The sequence below is a fragment of the Hemicordylus capensis genome, chromosome 4 (assembly GCF_027244095.1).
Source record: "Hemicordylus capensis ecotype Gifberg chromosome 4, rHemCap1.1.pri, whole genome shotgun sequence".
NCBI classification, from domain to species: Eukaryota; Metazoa; Chordata; class Lepidosauria; order Squamata; family Cordylidae; genus Hemicordylus; species Hemicordylus capensis.
The window spans coordinates 120181447-120205525 of NC_069660.1; the positions used below are offsets into that span (position 1 = coordinate 120181447).

Sequence of the window (24079 nt, forward strand, 5' to 3'; positions counted from 1 at the left end):
GGGTCTCTATCCCCAGAGGGCTCACAATCTAAAAAAGAAACATAAGATAGACACTAGCAACAGTCATGGGAGTGATGCTGTGCTGGGGATGGACAGGGCCAGTTGCTCTACTCCTGCTGAATAAAGAGAATCTCCACTTTTAATAGGTATCTCTTTGATCAGTTAACAAGGGTCAACTTGCCCTTCATGTACCCATACTTTTCCTTGGCCTTTGAGGCCCAAATCAAGATGGGGAGGATGGAGTGCTTGGCACCAGCAAAGATGTCCCATGTTGTCCTGTTCCTGTATTGCTGCACAAAGCATCTGAGCTGACTGTGCTCATTTCCTGTGTACCAGGCAAAATTCCTGCACAGGAAACCAGAAAATATGTGCAACTTCTGGGCAACTAAGAATGGCAGAAAACCACCATCTATCAATCAATCACCAGTTGTATTGTTCCACAGTTATATTCCATTTTGTATCCTTCCATCTTTATTTTCCATATCCAGAACAGAGGACATCCTTTCAAATCTGAAGCAAGACAGGTCAATAATAAATACCTTGGCATTATGTGTGAAAAAGTGGCTAGAATTAACCTAAACAAACTGGTTAGGAACCAAAGAAAAACCCAAACTCCTCAGATCTCTGCAAATAATTCTAGCCACCATGTGCGCGGCTGGTGGGTGTGGGGGTGATCCAAGCACCCCTCTGTGGCGACGGCAGGTGGAGTGGGAGTGGTTGCTGAGCTTGACCGTCCGGCCCAGTGGCCCTTGAGAACTGTGAGGTGCTCCAGTGCATTGATGTTCTATTCAAACTGCACAGGCACGCTGGAGCACCTCACAGTTCTCAAGGGCAGCTGGGCTGGACGGTCAGATTCAGCAGCCACTCTTACTCCACCCGCCACCACTGCCACAAGGGGGTGCTCAGTTCACCTCCCACCCACCAGCCGCGCACATGGCAGCTAGAATTATTTTAAAGACCGGTGGTTTGGCCTTGTAGCGGTGGCGGCAGCAGTGTGTGGGCCTTGCAGCAGCAGCGGAAGAAGCCTCATGGTGGCAGCAGCAGAAGCAGCCTCTTGTTGGCAGCAGCGGGGGGGGGCTCGTGGCGGGGGCCAGGAAAATTTCATAAGTGACTTGCTCTTATCATGTTAATGTGAAGACTTAAGTCAGCGCCTTGCTATGGTTTATCCCCCCAAACTCCAGTAAAATACAGGATTTCAAAACATAAATCGGGATGAGGTGAAATCCAGAAGGAAAAGCCCTATTTGTGTGTGGGGTGCTTCCAAAGACATTGAACTGACCTTGGCGGGAATCTGGTTGCAGTGCAAATGGACTCCCTCTCATCTGGAGGAGATTCAGCAAGATTTCCCTTGTGTGGGAAATCTCCTGGATGGAACAGAATGTGCTGTACTCAAGGGTTGGCTGATGATGACACCAACCACAGATACTGATAATTTATAATTATCTTTATCACCCTGGTTCTCCTTCTGGACCACTGGGCCCTAGTAATTTGTACCGGCTCCCCCCTCCCCATCGGTCCTGCTCTAGAGGTCACAACCCAATCAAGAGGGACATATTTTCAGGTGACACAGGACACTTTCAGGGTCCAGGAGAAGCAGAGTTCTGTAAAAATCATACACACCCTTTGCATGACAGCTGCTGAGGAGCAAAGGAAGCTCTCCACAGTGGGGAAGCTTCTTCTCGGTGTACAGTAGCGATGTGCACGAACCAGTTTGGAAGCAGTGTTCCCTCTAATAGGGATTCCCAGATGTTGTTCACTACAACTCCCAGAATTCTCAGCTGCAATGGCCTTTGCCTGGGGATGATGTGAGTTGTAGTCAACATTTGGGAATCCCTGTTAGAGGGAATGATGTACAGAGGTCCGGGATTCGGCTGGTTCAGCGACGGGGTGTGTGTATTTACCTTTAAGGAGTAGGGAGGGTGCCCATCTCCCCCGCCACATGCACACAAGCCACTTCCGGTACGCTGCTGAATGGGGCTGCAAGGAGGTACACTGCAGCCCCATGGCACCAGTTTTGGCACCAGTGGGGGAAACGGGGATGGGATGGGCACCCTCCCTGCTCCTTAAAGGTAACCCCACCACCAGTGAACCGGCCAGACACCAGTTCGTGCACATCCTTAGTGTACAGCCACATGTTTAATCAGTGACATGTGAGTTCAGAGGAAGGCAGCCATAGCATTAGAAGGAAGACTCCTTTATTGTGTTACAGGAAGAGACAGGTTCAACAAGAAGTACAAGCAGAAAGTTGGAAGGGACTCTGCCTCCAATTAGGATCCCGACTAGCAAATGCTAGTGCCACCTACTGGTTGGATATATTACATCAACATTTCCACACATATCTCCCACTTTCTTAAGCCAACAACAGTTTATCATCAATATTATTATTTTAACAGCACAACTAAACATTGGACAATGTGTAGGTCCATTACTCATCTCGAAATCTCAAGGCTATCCAGATAATTTGACCGGACCGAGTAGTGAGCTGAGTAATGGTATCATTGTCATTTTTGGTGGCTGGCCCTGGCATAGTCTCTATCGAAGAACTTGGGGTTGCACGTGCTGTTTCCTCAGAAGGTTGTTCATTCTCAGGTACGACAAGGAGATGACTGTGATTTCTGTTAAGTATTCCACTAACTGTCTGGACCAAATACGATTTGGGCATGTTTCTCCTTCCATAACAGCAGGAGTCTGTCATTACTTTACTGTCTGTCTCCATCATGTTTTATGTCTATTCTGTTGCCAGGCTCTAAGTGTGGTAGTGGTTGTACTGAATGTTGCTTATTGTAGAAACACCCATAGCTGTCAAGCACCTTTCCTGGAAAGGAACACTATGTTCTTCCCCCCTGGCCAAAGCCAGCTTGAACCCCAGTTTTGAGGCACCCTTCCTCCCCCCCACCCCGGGGCCAAGCGAGCCTGCACCCCAGCTTCAGGCATCTTTCCTGGGCTTAATTTTTGGGAAACCAAAGGAAGGTTTCCCACCTAGGCATTTTGCTAACTCCCCCCTCCCTCATTTTTCCCTGTGTGGGGGAAACAACTAATAAACAGGAAAAGATGGTCATACTTTGACTAGGCCAAAACCCTAGGCCTGGACCCAAACTAGCTGTTTTCATTGAGTACAGCACACTCCTGGGTTGTTGGCTGAACTTTGTGTAAACAGGTTGATCCATGTGACAAGTTCTGCCCTAAATCTATGCTTGTTCATTAGAATGTCTGCAGGGAGCCCCTGTGTTTCTGGGGCTCCCTGTAAATGTCCTAGTGAATGTGTGTACGTTGGGAAGGAGTCTACCACCACAATGTCCCCCCTCCATCTATGATGCCACACATTGTGGCTAGGGATTATGGGAGATGTAGTCCAACATCTGGGGACACACGTTTGGGAAAAGTGAAACAGATAACCCGCAACCACTATCCTCCCTTTCCTTTCGCACTGTCTTAACTACTTGCCAGGCTACTGGTGACCAGGGCTCAGGTTGTTGGGGGTCACAGGGCTCCACTGCTGCTGAGGCCCCCCCAACACACACACACACACACACACACACACACACACACACACACACACACACACACATTATGCGGGCCTTCATCATTGGCCGGCTCTCTTTTATACTGTACAGTCCCTGGCAGCAGGGACAACTCTCGCAAGATTTTACCCAGCCAAAGTCTCACGCCCAAATCTCGTGAGAGTGGCCTGAAGTCTTGCTAGACGCTCTTGAGCTCTTGTGTGCTCCTTCCCTCAGCTGGGAGTGACTTGCGATAGTCATCCCTGGGCCGGCTAGACTGCTGCTAATTGGCAGGGGCATTGCTGCAGCTTGAGATAAGTGGTGCTGCCCTCGCCCCCCGGCACAACTCCTCTGATCATTCACCTCCCTTCCTCATGGGCGTGGTTTCCTGACATCTATGTTTTTCTCATAAATGATTTATTTTTTTAGGCAAGTCCATGCAAGGCATATTAAGAGATGTACTAATGGGGTACCTTTTAGAGGATGAACAAGAAATTAGTTAATTTAGAAAGGACGATTTATTATCAAAAATCTTTTCAATTTTCAACAAGAACCAATCTGCAGCTCAAAAAGCTGAGTTTTTGACCACTTCCGGAACACAATCAGTCTGCCTTGTCTTCTGACAAAGGAATGGAGGAACTTCATGCATTTAAAGGAAATTCCACTCCAGCTGAAACAAGCCTCTTCATGTATCTGGAATCCAAGGCAGCTTTACATCTTTCCATTTGCTGGGCCAGTATGTATGCTTCCAGAGTGCTTTTTTTTTTGCTGTAGCAATAACACGTCATGGCATCCAAATATCCTTTCCAAGGCCTTCATTGAAACCCTACCAAGTCCTAGTTTGCAGCATATTTCTTGACTGCTGGATCCTTTACTGTTTATGCTCGATCCTAAAAGGCAGAAGCTATCCACCGACACAATGTCTTTACTTTGTATGTCTAAGTACTGTACACACACCTTCAGGATGTAATCCCGCCCGCCCCCACTTACAGTATGATGGTCAAAATTTGCCTATGTAATGAAGCCTTACATTGCCTTTACCATAAACCCCCCCCCCCCAAAAACCACCAATGAAACAATTATACTAGAAAACTCTTCCTTTTAGCATTCCCCATTCAAAGCATAATGCCAGCCACCTTCTTTTTGCATAACAGGGGCATGCAGCTTTGTTTTATTTTCCTCAGAATTTCTGTCTTTACTTTGTAGGTCTAAGTACTGTACACACACCTTCAGGATGTAATCCCGCCCGCCTCCACTTACAGTATGATGGTCAAAATTTGCCTATGTAATGAAGCCTTACATTGCCTTTACCATAAAAATAAAAACAAAACCAATGAAACAATTAGACTAGAAAACTCTTCCTTTTAGCATTCCCCATTCGAAGCATAATGCCAGCCACCTTCTTTTTGCATAACAGGGGCATACAGTTTGTTTTATTTTCCTTAGAATTTATATCTTTACTTTGTAGGCCTAAGTACATACTCCTTCAGGATGTAATTCTCCCCCACCCTTGCAGTATGATGGTCAAAATTTGCCTATGTAATGAAGCCTTACATTGCCTTTACCATAAAAAAACCCAAAAAAACCACCAATGAAACAATTAGACTAGAAAACTCTTCCTTTTAGCATTCCCCATTCGAAGCATAATACCAGCCACCTTCTTTTTGCATAACAGGGGCATACAGTTTGTTTTATTTTCCTTAGAATTTATATCTTTACTTTGTAGGCCTAAGTACACACTCCTTCAGGATGTAATTCTCCCCCACCCTTGCAGTATGATGGTCAAAATTTGCCTATGTAATGAAGCCTTACATTGCCTTTACCATAAAAAAACCCAAAAAAACCACCAATGAAACAATTAGACTAGAAAACTCTTCCTTTTAGCATTCCCCATTCGAAGCATAATGCCAGCCACCTTCTTTTTGCATAACAGGGGCATACAGTTTGTTTTATTTTCCTTAGAATTTATATCTTTACTTTGTAGGCCTAAGTACATACTCCTTCAGGATGTAATTCTCCCCCACCCTTGCAGTATGATGGCCAAAATTTGCCTATTTTATGAAGCCTAACATTTCCTCTCAGACTCCCAGTTGACAGACTGTCCCAGATTAATGGGTTTGCTTTATCATGCCTAGTAGATAATGGTCTTTGCAAGTGGCTGTTAATATGTTATTCTAAACCAGAAACTGTGTGGTGGGACAGAAAGAACAGCCCTGCTGGATCAGGCTCAAGGCCCATCTAGTGCAACATCCTGTTCCACACAGTGACCCACCAGATGCCACTGGGAGCCTACAGGCAGGAGTTGAGGGCCTCTCCTGCTGTTACTCCCCTCCCCTGCAACTGGTATTCAGAGGCATCCTGCCTGTGAGTGGGGGCTGCTTTGGAACAAACTAGATAAACCTGCACATATGCAAATGTGATGATAGGTACCTGGAAGCTGCTGATTGGTGAACTGTAATGTGGATTGGGATGGTTATCTTCCTGGTGCAGAGAGAGGACCTCTGTGCTTTCTAAGTCTTGGGTTGTCCTGTGCCTTTAAGTGGCTTGATAGTGTAAATCAGCTGAGAGGAGTCAGAAGATAAAAAAGGGGACAGGAAGCAGCAGCTAGGTTTTTCAGTTCAGGTTGTTGTTTTGTACTGCTGTTGTGTTGGAACTGCTCTTAATAAAGTTCTTTGGGCCTTTTCCTGCCGTATTCTGGAAACCTCCAAGTACAAGTAAAGACTACTGTCATCAGGCTTTGTTAACATGCTGGGCTTTCTTATTCAGCTTGTATCCAAAGTGAAGTCAGTCATGTCTGGTCCAAAGGCTCCTGGTGTGATGCACTGAGGGATGCTGGATGACTTCTTCCTCCAACTGCCTGCTCTGCCACTTGCCATGGTGCTGCTCATGTGCTACAGCGAGTGGTAGAGCAAAGTGTGGAGGGACATTGTGTGTGGGGAGGCAGGTGCCCACCGCCCTGCCAGCCCTTCCGAAGAGGTTGTGTGCATGACCTCACTGTGTCAGGCCAGGACATAGGCTTTTAAAAAGAGCATTTAGGAACACAACTTTAGGACTTAGGTGTAATAATGTTTGTGTAGGAAAGCCTATATCTAAATGAAAGGAATCACTTTTAGCAGTGCTAAGAGTGAAAATATGATGCTTGAAAGTTTGAAAAACTCTCTGAATCATCACTGCATACATTTTTGATGATGGAGCAACATGTTGTGGTAGAGAAACCCGGGATCATTGAGAGTGAAACAGATCTGCTTCAAAGAGACGTGGACAAAAAGAAACATTGCAAAAAGCAGTCTAGAAGAAGAGAATCTTCCTAGAGGACTTTTATTTTCTGTCTTACAGATATTACATAGGATGGGAAGTTTTTGTACAATTAGTTCATCCTTTTAAATGAATTGTAAGATGATTTTCAAATTTAGGAAAATAGATTTTCATGAAGTACATGATGGGAAATAGTGAAAAGTTGTTGTGTGTACCTGAAACCGTGGTTTGGTGTTATGGCTACAACACAGCTATTCTCCATAAAGAACTATTAAATAGATTTCTTTATATCACATTTGTAGGAGACCTACCTTCTTTTACAGTTAAGTAACATGGCACCTTATCAATGGTATCTTATTTTCTCACAATAAAATCAAGCTGATGGTTGTGAATGATATTCACCTTTCCTAACTACTAAGTCTGAATGAAAAATTAAGAGGGGGTGGAAAATCTGTAACTAATTGTATTTTGTAACAATATACATCTATATAAAATAATTTGGTAGGCTCAGGAACTCTATAAAATGGCATGTCACACATATGAAATATGAGATCAAGGATTAAGACAGGATGGAAAGAGGCTGGAAGGGTGGATCATAGAGGGAAAGAATGGGAGAAATTGTGACAGCCAATTAAAAATCCCATTTTATATTACGAACTTTCTACAAATGATATCATACTGAACATGAACAAATAGAGCATTTTTGGACAGTTCAAAGTCCAGTCAAACAGGTTCTTCTGTGTCTTAAGCACTTGCATAAATAACACGCCTGTGCCATAATTTTTCCGAGTGAGGCTGGTGTAAGTGGCACAAGCAAAGATGATGCTCAAGAAGTGGTTTGTTTTAGTGATGTTGCAACTACTCCTGGAGGCGACAGGGACCTTGGTAAAGTTATCCAATGGTGGATTTGAAGACATTGTTATTGCAATTAACCCTCAGCTCGCTGAAGACAACAAAATTGTTGACAACATAAAGGTAAGATGCTTGTAAATATATTAAATTAGCACCTCTGCTATTATTAAATTTGCCATTGTTGTATACTAGTAAATCCAGCTTGCTCTCTGCAAGTACAGATGCACATTCTAGGTTGCAAATATCAGTCTCATCCCCTGCCCCACTCATTCAGGTGTAAGACCCAGCGATGCAACTGAGTCCAGTATGCAATCCCATGGGTGATTCTAGGAGTTCTGTTTTAGCGTGCTGGCTCCTATGCTATTTTTATAAACCACCTAGAGACTTTGGAGTCAGGCATTATATAAATTAATTAAATAAATAAAATTTATGAGGTAAACTTTGTAGCCTGAATTTTGACTATGAGAGATTGAATATATCACTTTTACAAGCTTTACTAGAAATCAGAATGTCTTGAGCTATCCCAAGTCTCAAGGTTAATAGGTGATATGGAAGTAGGTTAAATATTTTTGCAGAGGCATGATGAGGTAATTTACAAACATCTCATTTTCAAATTTGTCAAGCAGTCATGGTATCTTTAACCACATGTGCACCAAATTTTAGCTTCATGGTGTTAGGAATAGCTCTACTGTTTTGGAGCACACTTCTTGGCTCTCTCTTTCAAGACTGATATTAAACTATTGTTTTGCTATTTCAGCTATTTCTAGCAACTGTTATATTAGGCTATGTGTGCCACCTCATGGTTGGTTCCAAAGGAGAGCAATGGGGAGGGGGGAGATGCCCCCTCAGACAAGTAGTTTGCCCCACTATCGGCCGCTCCCCCATTGCTGGACCCCTTGAGTGAAAGGCACTTTTCTCAGAGTGCTTTTCTTTATCATCCAACATTTGCTGGCTGTGAATGAACATGTTCATGTCTGCATCAAATTTAGACCCATCTGAGCATCAGCATGGGTGATAGAGAGCCAAGTAACATTTTTTAAAAATTTTATTGTAAAATTTTTATTGTTAAATTTATATACTGCCTTTCATTAAAACAATCACATTGTTATAGTCATAACAGGAAAAGGACTCTCCAAAGCCTTCCACCTTGAAGTTGTTTAAACCGTTTTGCAGAATTTCATAAAAACCTGCAGATTTAGCTTCTGTAGGGCATTGCATGAGTTTTGCCCCAATTTGCCTCAAGTAACTGTGTTGTTGAAAGAAATACATCACTAGGGTTGTGCTCTGTCTGCCTTATTTGTACTTCAGAAAGATGTTGGTGTAGGAACTCTAACTTGTTTGAAAACTTTGGCACCTGGACCCAATGAAGACACAAGACAATAGATATGGAGAAAATAGGCCACAACTGTATTAATCAACAATAAGCAAGAGGATTGGTGCTCCACCTCCAACAGTGCGGAAACTATAGACTCGCTGTTGCTGTACGAGTCCAACCTGAAACACCTTGGCTCCAGGCAGCATTAATCCTATGGCTGCTTGCTGCCCACCTTAGCCCACCTAATGTGCAGGCACCTGTAATAGGATTTGCCATCCCCAAGCCACCAAGCCTTAGAGGGTGGTGATTCCAATAGCAAGCTGGAGTAAGAAACCAGCCAGCACTCTCTTAGCTGCCAAGCCTCATGGGAATGGCAGGGACGACTCCTCATGCCAAACATATGCCTGCAAGGTGCTCAACATACCTAACTTACCACACTGTACCTGCCATAAGAAGGGGTTAGCCTAGCTTGACCTCTTCTCCACCCACCAAACCTCCAACACCATCGCCAATCCTCTCCTTAAGACCTCAAGAAACAAGCCAGAAGCCCGGGGAGACAAGTGAACCCCATCTGCCCAAAACAACTCAGGGCAGGAAGAAACCAAATCAGGGTGTGGGATGAAACCCCCACTCAAGGGCCAAGGTCCCTGCTAATCTTAGACCTGGCCTTATCCACCCCACCCAGCTGCTGTGCTCTATGCCACATACGGCGCTGCAGTAAATCAGACCAAATGAAAACTATGCTGGGCATCCACCTCTCGATAACCCCTAGGTTCCTCATAGCCTGATGGGAGATGGCCAGCCCTGACTTACCCACTAAATCATTCCCACCCAAATGCAAAATGAAGTCAGGAGGGAGATTATCCTCCAAAAATCCCCAAATTGTAGGCAAAAGCTGTTCAAACACCATGATCAACAAGATCCTACTGACTGGTAAGATCGGTTCAATTTCTTTCAATAAGCTTCTTCTTGCTTTTTTCTTACTCTCTGACTTGCTCTCCTTCCTTAGAAATGGATTCAGGTTCTCTATATAGTAGCTGAAATATGTCCACATATTCCCCTTGCCAGATCCTCTCTTTAGTGGCAGGGAGCAGGTGATCCCCGAGTGGCAAGGACACCCAACCAGCTGGTTAGTTCTCTGGAAGGGGAGTTTGAGCTGTGCTAGCCATGCTGGAACTAGTCCAAGGAACTTGGCCAGGGAGGCCAGAGCCCTGCCATACCTGATTACAATCTTCCCAAGCTGGAAACTGTTGACTAGGCATTGACTAGGCATTTCCCCGGCATTCAAACCTGTGTCCCCACAAAGGGGGCAGACTGATAGGGTGAAAAAGCTGGTAGGTAAAACCTGTAAGGGCCTGCTTGCCAAGGCCACATACTGGTGGGCTGCTCACCTGTTCCAGGGTCAGCTGACGGTCCTTCCTGAGATGGAGCAGGAGCGGGTGTCTGAGGAACTGGATCTGATGTGAGGTCCACAGGTGTAGCCGCAAGTGTAGGCACAGGGACCATTCCATCCTCTTCCAGCTTCACCAGGCACTTGGATAAAGATTTAAATAATTTAGTTCATTTGGTGGTTCGTGGCTCCTTGCACGGCCTCGTTGGCACTCCCAAAGGACATGCATCAAGTGCCCTAGGAAGTTGTGCCTTTTCCAAGGCATCCAAATGCGCTATAAGTACCCTAACCATCCTCATATCCCTTTCATCCTCAGACAATGATGATTTCATGGGGGGTGGGGGTGTAGTTTGGTGTAGTGAATTTTGTGATGATGTCATCCACCCCGATCCAAACATGGTGGATGTGCGAACGTTTATTTTTTAAAAATGTTATTTATTTAAAAAAAAATTGAATAAATAAATAAATTATACAGAGGAAGCTTCTCATAGCAGAGAGATAAGTGGGAGATAAGAAAACCACTGGGGCATCATTATGTGTCCCTACAGCTAAAGCAAATTTGGTTCAAATTGGTTAGGCAGTTCACAAGTTAGCCCATTTGTGCCTCAAAGGTTTATGTGTCCACCATCTTGAATTGGGGTGGATGAAATGATCCCAAACTATGCCATTGAGGTGTCCCTGTGTGTCACTCACTACAACTGTACCTAATTTGGTTCAAATCGGTCAGACAGTCCACAAGTTAGCCTACTTGCACCTCAAACATTGTGTCTGCCATCTTGGATTGGGATGGATGACATCATCACAAACTACACCATTGGGGCGTAGTTTCCCATTTGTCATTGGGGAACAATTCCCATGTGTCAAGCTGCTGTTCAAGGTAGAGAACCAGTAAAAATGTCAAAGACAAAACATGTGCATTGAACCTACTAGATTGTGGGAGGCTTGAATGTATAATAGCCATTTCTTTTTCTCCCTCCCTCCTTTAGGGCATGATTACCGACGCATCTGCTTATCTCTTCAGTGCCACACAGCAAAGATTTTATTTTAAGACTGTAAAAGTGGTTATTCCTTTGACGTGGAGAACAAAACCTGAATATAAACGAGTAACCACAGAATCCTATGAACAGGTATGCACAATGTATACTTGTAACTTAAACTCAACCACAAGTATAGGAACATAGGAAACTGCCATATACTGAGTCAGACAATTGGTCTATCTAGCTCAGTATTGTCTTCACAGACTGGCAGCGGCTTCTCCAAGGTTGCAGGCAGGAATCTCTCTCAGCCCTATCTTGGGGAAGCCAGGGAGGGAACTTGAAACCTTCTGCTCTTCTCAGAGAGGCTTCATCTCCTGAGGGGAATATCTTGCAGTACTCACACATCAAGTCTCCCAATCAGATGCAACCAGGGCAGATCCTGCTTAGCTATGGGGACAAGTCATGCTTGCTACCACAAGACCAGCTCTCCTCTATGAAGTATGAAGTTTATTAATATACTCAGATGAATTTTGTGCTTAAAAAAAAACAACTGAGGCAAAACTTAGAAGAAAATAAGTGTGTATTATTTATTCGAAGAAAATAATGCTGTACACACTCACTAGAACTAAGTTTCACTGGGGCTAACTTCTGAGAAAACATATATAGGATTTGTTTTATTATGCTCTTCAGGATTTGTGGAGATGGCCATTGGCTTAGATGGCTTTAAAAAGGGATTAGACAAATTCACGGAAGAGAGCTCTGTTGATGACTACTATTAGACATAACAGCTGAAAGTAGCATACACAAGCATCAGACTTCAAAATGTGAGTTACTTGGGATTGGCTGTGACACTGATCTGGTGTCTTGAAGTCCTCTTGAGCTTGTGAGCTTCTTGAAGGCATCTAGGAAGCAGGATGCTGGGCTAGTTGGACCATTGGTCCGATCCTCCAGAGCTTTTCCTGTGTAATATGAAACTGGAGGTGAAGGGACCTCCAGTTTCATTCTCAGTACATCCAAATGTGGGCAATTACACTTTTGCTTCAAAATGGGCCAGAAGTTTCCCTCCCCAGACAGAGATGTATACCTTCAGTTTGTAGTGCGGTCTGCTGCCAGGACTCAGTAAAGAAGGAAGTCCAGGCAGCCAGTTCCCCCTCCTCTTTGCAGTCAGCGAGACTGCAGAGAGGGAGCTATATTGAACCTCTGAATTTGGACAGAAGAGCGGGGGAGTGGGGAAAGCGGAACCGTGGGTCCATTGCACCTAAGGTTCCACTGCACCCAAGGTTCCACGTTGCGACTGAAGGTTGCCATCATGCTTGTATATACATTTCTTGGTGGTATAGCTGCAATCTATGGGTATTTATTTGGTTTAAGCTTACTGAATTGAATGAGACTTACTTCTGGGTAAACATGCATAGTATTACATTGCATATCCCATCAAATATTTACTCAAAAGAAGGATGGAGCCTCAGCTTTTCAGAGATTTCTTCATCAGACAAAAACAGATCTGTCGAAATGTAGACTGCAAATCAAATGCAGAATAAAAAATTTATGCAGAATAAAAATCTAGCAGAATTTTGCCCTAGAAAATGTTTCTGCAGAAAGTTAACATCAAAAGGAATCTGTTATTCCTGTTCTTGGTTGTATTTAAACCAGCTGGTGTTTTATTTTTAGGCTTATGTCATAGTGGCAGATCCTTTCCCCAAGTATGGAGATGACCCCTACACTTTGCAGTATGGAGGATGTGGGCAACAGGGACGATACATTCATTTCACATCTAACTTCCTGACAAATGACAAACTGCTTCCTATTTATGGACCACGAGGTAGTACCTGCCAATTCACATTTATATTTGAATAATAAAAACAGAAAATTTAGGTTGTTAAGGTTTGGAAATATGATGGCCATAATAATAACGAGAAACTATTCAACACCAATGAAACAAAGTAGGCCTACAAGAAAGAACAAGTCAAGAACCAAGCAGAAAAATGGAAAAATAAGCCACTGCATAGTCAATATTTGCACAATATAAGTGGAAAATCAGACATCACCAAGACCTGGCAATAGCTTAAGAATGGTAACTTGAAGAAAGAAACAGAGGGTTTAATACTGGCTGCGCAAGAACAGGCACTAAGAACAAATGCAATAAGAGCAAAAGTAGAAAAGTCAACAACAAACAGCAAGTGCTGCCTTTGTAAAGAAGCAGATGAAACCGTGGACCACCTAATCAGCTGTTGTAAAAAGATCGCACAGACTGACTACAAACAAAGGCATGACAAGGTAGCAGGGATGATACACTGGAACATCTGCAAAAAATTCAAGCTACCTGTAGCCAAAAATTGGTGGGACCATACAACTGAAAAAGTGGTAGAAAATGAAGATGTAAAAATATTATGGGACTTCTGACTACAAACAGACAAACATCTGCCACACAATACACCAGATATAACTGTAGTTGAAAAGAAAGAAAAACAAGTTAAAATAATCGACATAGCAATACCAGGGGATAGCAGAATAGAAGAAAAAGAAATAGAAAAAAATCACCAAATACAAAGATCTACGAATGGAAATTGAAAGGCTGTGGCAGCAAAAGACCAAAATAATCCCAGTGGTAATTGGCGCCCTGGGTACAGTTCCAAAAGACCTTGAAGAGCACCTCAACACCATAGGGGCCACAGAAATCACCATCAGCCAGTTACAAAGAGCAACATTACTGGGAACAGCCTATATTCTGCGACGATATCTATAACAACAGCAACAACATTGACAATAAAATTCTGGCATCCCAGGTCCTTGGGAAGGACTTGATGTCTGGATAAAACAAACCAGTCAATAATACTTGTCTGTGTAAATTAATAATAATAATAATAATAATAATAATAATCCCCCAGTGAGGCACTACCTTGGCATGGTTGTGGGGCTTGTGTGCTCTGAGGAAGGTGAGAGCTATGCCAGAGGTCCAACCATACTGGACATGTCTCACCAGAGGAGCCAGACAAAGAGTGCCTCTCCCATCAACAATATGGTGAGACGTAACTTTAATAAATCTATACCGGATCGGTCATCGCCTGGGTAAACAAGGACTGCGCCAGGTGCTATAGTCCCTGGACATCTGGTGGCAAGTGGGCAACAGGACGCAGGATCTTCAGTTGAGCAACCAGGGCTGAAGACAGCAAAGTTACTGGAAGAAACGTCGCTTAACCGAAAAAATATATACGAAAAATGCCAACAAGGAAATAATGATCTGCTATTACAAGTCTAGTCCAACTAGAAGATGATATTTAAAAAGAATGTACCAATTTTGGAAAGAGAAGCATCCAGATACAGAAATAACAGAACAAAGGCTAGCAGACCAGAGAAGATACATAATAAGAAATAAAGTATTCACAGGTGTTGAGCTGGAAGAACTGCAAAGAGCAACACAGGCTCAAGATATGGAAGAAGAATTACCACCAATTGAAGAAGTTGCTCAGGCGCAGGTGGAGGAGGTGTTGGAAATCGAGGATGCCACTGTTACTGAACTGTTCCAAAATCAAAACCAGGCAACCATCCCTTTGCCTTCACCTCAAAAACCCAAATGCCATTTAACAGAAAAGCAACAAGAACTAAAGCAAAAAATAACTGAGCACATGAACCAAACAACCACCAGGGTTCGACTTCCAGCTCTAAAAACAGTTGCCAAAAAACAACTTGCTCAGGCATTAAAAGATGTCAATGCTGCACTTGCAGAGATAACAACCAAGAATTTGCAAGAAACAAACCAACTAATGTACAGTGCAGCAACAATAACAACACAAGAGCTCGGATATAAGATCAGTGGACCTGTAAAAAAAGAAAGCAGTACATCACCTAAATGGAAGATTAGATTAGAAAATAAAATCGCCAGGCTTAGATCAGATGCTAGTAAACTGAAAGATATGAAAGACAAGAAGCTGAAGAATGAAAACACCAAACAGTATCTGATCCAAAAATACCACCTAGATTCAAGGAAAATTAGAGAAGTCCTGGAAATAATAAAGCAGCAAATAACAGCAGTATCAAAGAAGATTAGCAGGTATGAAGCCAGAATTACACAACACAGGCAGAATCTCCAATTCCAGTCGAATCAGAGACGTTTCTACCAAAGCATAGAAGGAGAAACTGCAAGAAACCTAGAAACACCAAATAAAGAAGAAACAGTGCAATTCTGGGGGAAATTATAGGACAATCCAATAGAATATAATAAAAAAGCAGGCTGGATGAAAGAGGTCAAAAAATGTAACCAACAAATGCAAGATCTAATAATAACACCAGAATTAATAAGTGAAAGAGCAAAGAAACTTAAAAATTGGACTGCGCCAGGCAATGATGAACTGCATGGCTTTTGGCTTAAACACCTAACAAGCCTTCATAAATAACTATCAAAACAGTTCAATCACATTTTGCAAGGAGGTGATATTGATCAATGGCTAACAACTGGGAAAACTCATCTCATCATGAAAGACCCAGCAAAAGGTGCAGTCCCAAGTAATTATAGACCAATAACCTGCCTGCCAACCATGTTCAAATTATTAACTGGAATAATAGCAGATGAAGTCATGCAACACTTATTAACTAACAAACAGCTTCCAGTTGAACAGAAAGGAAATTGCCCGAACACCAGAGGCACAAAAGACCAGCTGCTGATTGACAAAATGATTTTAGAAAATTGCAAGAGAAGAAAAACAAATCGAAGTGTTGCATGGATTGACTACAAGAAAGCCTTCAATTCATTGCCTCACACATGGATACTACAATGTTTAGAAACAACTGGTGTCAGCAAAAACATTCAGATATTTATAAAAAAAGCAATGAGCATGTGGAGTACACAGTTAACAATCAATGGCGAGACACTTGGACAGGTTAGCATTAGAAGAAGTATTTTCCAAGGGGACTCACTATCCCCTCTGTTGTTTGTAATCGCCATGACCCCACTTTCACAAATACTAAACAAAACAGGCCTCGGATACCAAACATCTAAAACATCAAGTCAAATCAACCATCTGCTGTACATGGACGATCTGAAGTTGTATGGAAAGTCCCAGTCAGAAATCGAATCACTGCTAAACACTGTCCGTATATTCAGTAGCGATATAGCAATGGAGTTTGGACTAGACAAGTGTGCTGCATTAATAATGAACAGAGGGAAAATTACAAAAACAGAAGGAATAGAACTGCCCAATGGAAGCAAGATCAAGAACCTGGAAGAGAAAGAACCTTACAAATACTTGGGCATTCTCCAGGCTGATAACATCGCACACATTGAAGTTAAAAGAAAAATGGGAAGTGAATACATCAGGAGAGTTAGAAAAATCCTCAAGTCCAAACTCAATGGCGGGAACACCATACAAGCCATAAACACCTGGGCTATACCTGTTATCAGATACACTGCAGGGATAATAGACTGGACCCAGGCAGAGCTAGAGACGCTAGATCGTAAGACCAGGAAAATCATGACCATCAAGCATGCTCTGCACCCCTGCCGTGATGTAAATAGGCTTTACCTCCCTCGCAGCTCAGGTGGAAGAGGAATGCAAGTCCATCAAACAGCAGAGGAGGAGAAAAGAGGCCTTGAAGAATATATCAAGGACAGTGAAGAAGATGCACTTCAAATGGTCAATAACGTGAAACTATTCAACTCCATTGAAAGAAAGCAGGCCTACAAGAAAGAACAAGTCAAGAACCAAGCAGAAAAATGGAAAAATAAGCCCCTGCATGGTCAATATTTGCACAATATAAGTGGAAAATCAGACATCACCAAGACCTGGCAATGGCTTAAGAATGGCAACTTGAAGAAAGAAACAGAGGGTTTAATACTGGCTGCGCAAGAACAGGCACTAAGAACAAATGCAATAAGAGCAAAAGTAGAAAAGTCAATAACAAACAGCAAGTGCCGCCTTCATCTGTAAAGCAGATGAAACAGTGGACCACCTAATCAGCTGTTATAAAAAGATCGCACAGACTGACTACAAACAAAGGCATGACAAGGTAGCAGGGATGATACACTGGAACATCTGCAAAAAATACAAGCTACCTGTAGCCAAAAATTGGTGGGAACATAAACGGAAAAAGTGGTAGAAAATGAAGATGTAAAAATATTATGCGACTTCCGACTGCAAACAGACAAACATCTGACACACAATACACCAGATATAACTGTAGTCGAGAAAAAAGAAAAACAAGTTAAAATAATCGACATAGCAATACCAGGGGATAGCAGAATAGAAGAAAAAGAAATAGAAAAAAATCACCAAATACAAAGATCAACAAATTGAAATTGAAAGGCTGTGGCAGCAAAAGACCAAAATAATCCCAGTGGTAATTGGCGCCCTGGGTGCAGTTCCAAAAGACCTTGAAGAGCACCTCAACACCATAGGGGCCACAGAAATCACCATCAGCCAATTACAAAAAGCAACATTACTGGGAACAGCCTATATTCTGCGACGATATCTATAACAACAGCAACAACATTGACAATAAAATTCTGGCATCCCAGGTCCTTGGGAAGAACTCGATGTCTGGATAAAACAAACCAGTCAATAATACCTGTCTGACTGTGTAAACAAGAAATAATAATAATAATAATAATAATAATAATAATAATAATAATAATGACGACGAAGAAGAAGTCAGTCCTGAGAAATCATTAGGAGCTTTATTGCATTCAGTCTAAAACACACAAAGTTTAGCCAAGGAATTAGCAATATTTGCAAGTTAGGTTTATCAGTATATTTCAAGCAATAAAAGTATTTTATCCCTTCTAACCCCTTGAAACCTTTCTAACAGTTCTACGATAGTGGAAATACACATGCATCTTTCCTCAGAAGCACAACTATGAGAGCTACAGGGGCCGGTAGATGGAAATGTTGGCATCCCTGTTATAGCTACCCAGTTGCTGGTGTAATTGCACAGCATTTCTCCTTTTATTTTGCAACTTTTCTTGCAAAATATTGTAATCAATCTCTAAAGAGTATATTTTGTAAATGTAAATAATAGCATTACAGCCATTACATGTTTGTTATTGGTACTCCACAGGCAGAGTCTTTGTCCATGAGTGGGCTCATCTCCGGTGGGGTGTTTTCGATGAATATAACAACGATGCACCTTTCTATGCAACTGGGCAGAAACCTGAAGCAACAAGGTGATCTTCTTAAATTTTATCTTCAGTTGATATGATTAATTTTCCACACAGGGGCTTAGGGAATGGCTACGGCTGGAGAAAAACGTCCTCTGACGGCTCTCATGCCCCCTAGGTTCTACCATCGCAGACACTCCAAGCCATGCCCCTACATCTGATGTCAGATGCAAGGGGCAGGGCCAATGCCGAGAAGGGGGCCGTCAGCCATGGTAGAGCTCCCTTCCTCAGTTAGTGGTTTTGGAATCACTGACTGGGAGCTCGTTTCCCTGCCTTCTCGAGGAGGCAGGGAAAGGAGCTCCTAGTCTGTGATTCCATGAACCGCTGACTGGGGAAGGGAAGCTATGCTGGGTCTGATAGGCTCCATTCTCTCTCTCTCTCTTTTTATTTTCTATTAGTTTTCTACATATCAGTGTGACTTCCAGTTCATCTTTCAACACAGTTATAATACAACATCCATATTTGCTCTCATGTGAATATTTTCTTCGTATTTATATATCTAGTTATTATATCCTAATCCTTGTTTTCATCACCATAGTAATCTATTAAATTCATTACTATAACAAATTCCCCAACTGTTATTTTTCTCAGCACTGGCCCCACCTCTTGCATCTGATGTCAGATGAAGGGGCATGGCCAATAGCCATCCCTCCCATGTCAGCGTTTTATTGAAACGCTGGCTGGCTGGGCTCCCCGCCCCAGCACAGCCTGCGTTTCAGGGAAACACTGGCTGGAAAGGAGAGGGCGTGCCTCGCGCTCCCAGCTGGCTAGTGCTTTGTTTGGCACTTAGGAGTGGGAGGGGGCAAGGGAGCACCCTAGCTGAGGGCGAGAGGGAGCCTTGGCCCCTGGTGGCCAGGGAATAATCATCCCCCCCTTGCTCTATAGTCCCTATGCCCCTGATTCCACTGATGATTTTTTACTTGGTTTGTTAGTTTTGATGAAGTATGAGTAGCTGTCCAGAGCACGATGCAGTAGTTTGGTAGTGAACTAAAATGTTTTATGAAGAGCAAGGATCCACACATAGCGTGCAATCTTGGTTACGCACATTTCAGTTTGACACCACCAAATGAACCTTTAGTTCCTGTCATGCCGTGGGTTCAGATGGTCACGTTGGTTACCAAGTTTGCTAGTAGGTTCCACAATGTATGTGAACCTGGCCTTAATATATTTGTAGCACGATGGCTAAAGTGAATTAGCAGGCCCAACATCTGCTACTAAAAAATCTCATCTTTGGGTGGGCACATTTTATCCAGAACAGTATGGCACTACTCATACTAGGGTGTATTAATTTTTTGTCTTTTTGGCTTGCTAATAATACCTGGGTCTATTATTTTGTTTAGATGCTCAGCTGATGTCAGAGGTAAATTTGTATTCCAAACTGACACAGGAAAAATTAGAAGATGTGAAGTTGACCCACGAACTGGGCTGTATAAAACTGGATGCATATTTGTTCCTGATAAAAGGCAAAGCACTCCTGCCTCTATAATGTACATGCAAAATCTGTCTTCAGTAAGCATTACTAATGTCCGTTGGGAGCCTATGGGATTTATTCTAATCCAATGTGTTTTCCTTTTAACCTGTTTTCCCTTCCTTCCTTCTTTTTTTTAAAAGGTTACTCAGTTCTGCGACAAGAGTAATCATAACATCCATGCACCAAATATGCAGAACAAATTGTGCAACCAAAGGAGCACATGGGAAGTAATCATGACTTCTACTGACTTTGCTAGTTCATCTCCACTCAAAGCTCCTCCACCTGCCCCCACTATCTCCTTGCTGCAAACACGAGAGAGAGTTCTGTGTCTAGTACTTGATGTTTCTGGAAGTATGGCTTCAGTAAGTCCTTTTCGTTTGTTTTTTATTTCCCAAAGAAATGTCTACAGAGATTAGGATAGTTTTAAATTCTGAAATTAATGTTGATAGTTCTGTGTCGGCATTTCAGGAATAAATTGTCTATCCAGTTAGAAATATTGAGGATATTATTATTATTATTATTATTATTATTATTATTATTTAGATTTATATCCCATCCAAACTTACGTCTCTGGGCAGCTAACAACAATTAAAACACATATAAAAGTAAAAAAAGATAAACATATAACACATATAAAAGTTAAAACAATACAGTAATTTAAAAACCATAAAACAAACAGTATTTTTAAATTAAAAACCTGAGAAGGCTTAGGTAAAAAAAATGGGTTTTCAAATGTTTTTTAAAAATAGCCAGAGATGGGGAGGATCGTAACTCAGCAGGGAGCGCATTCCACAATCTCGGGGCAGCAACCGAGAAGGCCCGTCTCTGTGTGACCACGAAACGAGTTGGCGGTAACTGGAGACGGACCTCCTCAGATGACCTCAATGGGCGGTGGGGTTCATAGCGAAGAAGACGCTCTCCTAAATACCCAGGACCTAAGCCGTTTAGGGCTTTGTAAGTTAAAACTAGCACTTTGTATTTTGCCTGGAAAGCAATCGGCAGCCAGTGTAACTCCATCAGCAAAGGAGTAATGTGGTCTCTCCGAGATGACCCAGAGACCAACCTGGCTGCCACATTCTGAACCAACTGAAGTTTCCGGACTACGTACAAAGGCAGCCCCACGTAGAGCACATTACAGAAGTCAAGTCTGGAGGTTACCAACAAATGTACCACTGTTTTGAGGTCATTGATCTCGAGATATGGACGCAGCTGGTGTATCGGCCGAAGCTGATAGAAAGCACCCCTGGCCACTGCCTCAACTTGAGAAACCACGGAGAGGTGTGGATCCAGGAGTACTCCCAGACTGTGAACCTGCTCCTTTTGGGGAAGTGTGACCCCATCTAGAACAGGTAGATCAAAATCATCTCTGGAGTTCTGACCCCGCACAATAAGTACCTCCGTCTTATCTGGATTCAGCTTCAGTTTATTCTCCCTCATCCAGCCCATTACTGCTTCCAGGCAGGCATTTAGGGAGGATATGCCATCACCTGAAGAAGTTGACATGGAGAAGTAGATCTGGGTGTAATCAGTGTACTGGTAACACCCAGCTCCAAATCCCCTGATGATCTCTCCCAGCGGTTTCAGGTAGATGTTAAAAAGCATTGGAGAGAGTATGGAGCCTTGAGGGACACCATACTTAAGCTCAGATTTTGAAGAGCAACGATCTCCAATTGACACCATGTGGAACCTGTCCGAGAGGTAGGAATGGAACCACTGTAAAACAGTGCCTCCCACCCCCAACCCACTCAGACGCTCCAGAAGGATACTATGGTCGATAGTATCGAAAGCCACTGAGAGGTCCAAAAGGACCAACAGAGTAACACTTCCTCTGTCAATTGTCAATTGGAGATCATCCATCAGGCCAACCAAGGCAGTCTCCACCCCATCGCCCGCCTGAAAGCCAGTTTCAAATGGGTCTAGATAATCAGTTTCCTCCAAGACCGTCTGGAGCTGAGAGGCCACCACCCTCTCAATTACCTTGCCCAGCCACGGGAGGTTGGAGACAGGCCTATAATTGCTCAACTTTGAGGGGTCTAGTGCAGGCTTCTTTAGAAGAGGTCTAATAATTGCCTCCTTAAGACAAGGAGGCATCCTGCCCTCCCTCAGAGAAGCATTTATGACTTCTACCAGGCCGCCTCCAACAGCCTCCCTGCTAGATATAATAAGCCATATTGGAAAAGGGTCAAGAGAACAAGTGGTAGGCCTCACCGATCCAAGCAGCTTGTCCACATCCTCAGGAGTCACAAACTGAAATTGATCTGGTCGAATTGTATAAGAGGAATTCTTGGACACCTCCAGTTCAGACATCAAATTAATTGTGGAGTCTCCATCTAAGTCGGCCCGAGTCCGAGAGATTTTGTCTGCGAAAAATTCATTAAACACATCACAGCGGGTGATTGATGCTTCCAAATTCTGGTTCAAGGGAGGTGGGGCAGATACTAGCTCCCTCACAACCCTGAACAACTGCAATGACATGCATTCATATTGTCTAAGACTCTGAGGCAGATTAGCTGAGTGGAACATTCCGATTGCTTAGGAATGGAGTGGTTAGAAGGCTGCAGTCCTGGTCTTGTGAGGGAAAAGAAAGTCCTTTTTTGGTTTGGAATAAAACATCATGTAGACCCTAATAGACATGAGTCCGAACCGGTTCGGAGGCCATTGCAACGGCCCTTCTGCCTCCAATGCCGCCTCCAGGACGGGCTGGGCGCACGCGCGGCTTCGCCTTGCAAAGATCCTGTTGCTGGTGTTGAGGGACTCACGGTTTAGTAATTACTGCTGCCAATGGTATTAAAAAACCCAAACAGAAGCCGGCACAGCACCGAGCCGGCCTCCACTCCGGCGCAGCCACTGAGAACCGCTCCGCCAGGGAGGAAGCGCTGTCGCCGACACTCTGCGGCGCCCAGGCAACCCTTACTTCCGGCTTCCATGCGACTCCCCCCCTCCATACAGAGTGGCTGCCTTCATTCTGCCACTCTGTATGTAGGGGGGAAGTCGCATGGAAGCCGGAAGTGAGGGTTGCCTGGGCACCGCAGCGTGTCGGCGACGGCGCGTCCTCCCTGGCGGAGCGGTTCTCAGTGGCTGCGCCGGAGCGGAGGCCGGCTCGGTGCTGTGCCGGCTTCTGTTCGGGTTTTTTAATACCATTGGCAGCAGTAATTACTAAACCGTGAGTCCCTCAGCACCAGCAACAGGATCTTTGCAAGGTGAAGCCGCGCGCGCCCACCCTGTCCTGGAGGCAGCATTGGAGGCAGAAGGGGCGGCGGGGAGGTATCCTGCCACCCCAATTTCTACAAAGAATACGGGCGCTGGAGGGGGCAAAGCGGCGGGAGGGGTAAGTAAACCCTCCCTGCCCGTAAAGGGAGATCCCCCTTTGGTGCCGCTCCGGACCGCTCCGGACCATGCACATCCCTAGACCCTAAGGCAGGAGGAGGTTTGTGGGGCTGGATGAGAAGTGGACCTGGGTGGGGCACAAAGTACAGGTTCCCTTGTGGAGCAAACAACATTTTAGAGTGCAGATTTTTTAAAAAAATGATTTCCTCTCACTTAATGGGGAATGGGGGCCACCAGAGTGTTCCCCCTCAGGTTCCCTTGTGGAGCAAACAGCATCATAGAGTGTGGATTATTTTGATGATTCTCTCTCACTTAGTGGGGAATTTGGGCCACCAGAGTTGGCCCTCATACCCTCCACCTTGCCACATTTCTCCCCACCTCGGTCAAAGCCAGGTGTGCTAATATGTGCAGGCCCTGCCCCTCTTTTGCATCATCACACTGGCGGAGGGGACATTGCCAGCACCCTCTCACCCTCACCCTTTTTCTTCTCATGAGGTAGGAAAAGGAAACATCCAGCTCAGCTGGCGAAGCAGGCACTCTGCAGGCTGAAGAAGCTGAGGGGCGCACCACACGCTCCTTCCCAGCACCAGCTATGCCCCCTGTGCCAGCATGAGGCAGGGGCAGCACAGTGGCGGTGGCCTCTCCCTGGGCCACCGCCCAGCTTGCTACACCCCTGTTGGTAATTTATTTATTTATTGATTTGATTTGATTTGATTTGATTTGATTTGATTTGATTTTTATACCGCCCTTCCAAAATGGCTAGGGCAGTTTACAATTAAAACAAAACCATTAAAATCAGTTAAAAATTAAAACAGAAATTAGTAAACAGCGTAAAACAACAA

At 43.8% G+C, this 24079-nt stretch overlaps 1 pseudogene; it reads left to right on the forward strand.

Moving 5' to 3' along the window:
• Positions 1-2099: 2099 nt before the first annotated feature.
• Positions 2100-24079, forward strand: part of LOC128325169 (calcium-activated chloride channel regulator 1-like) — a 49694-nt pseudogene continuing 27714 nt past the window's right edge.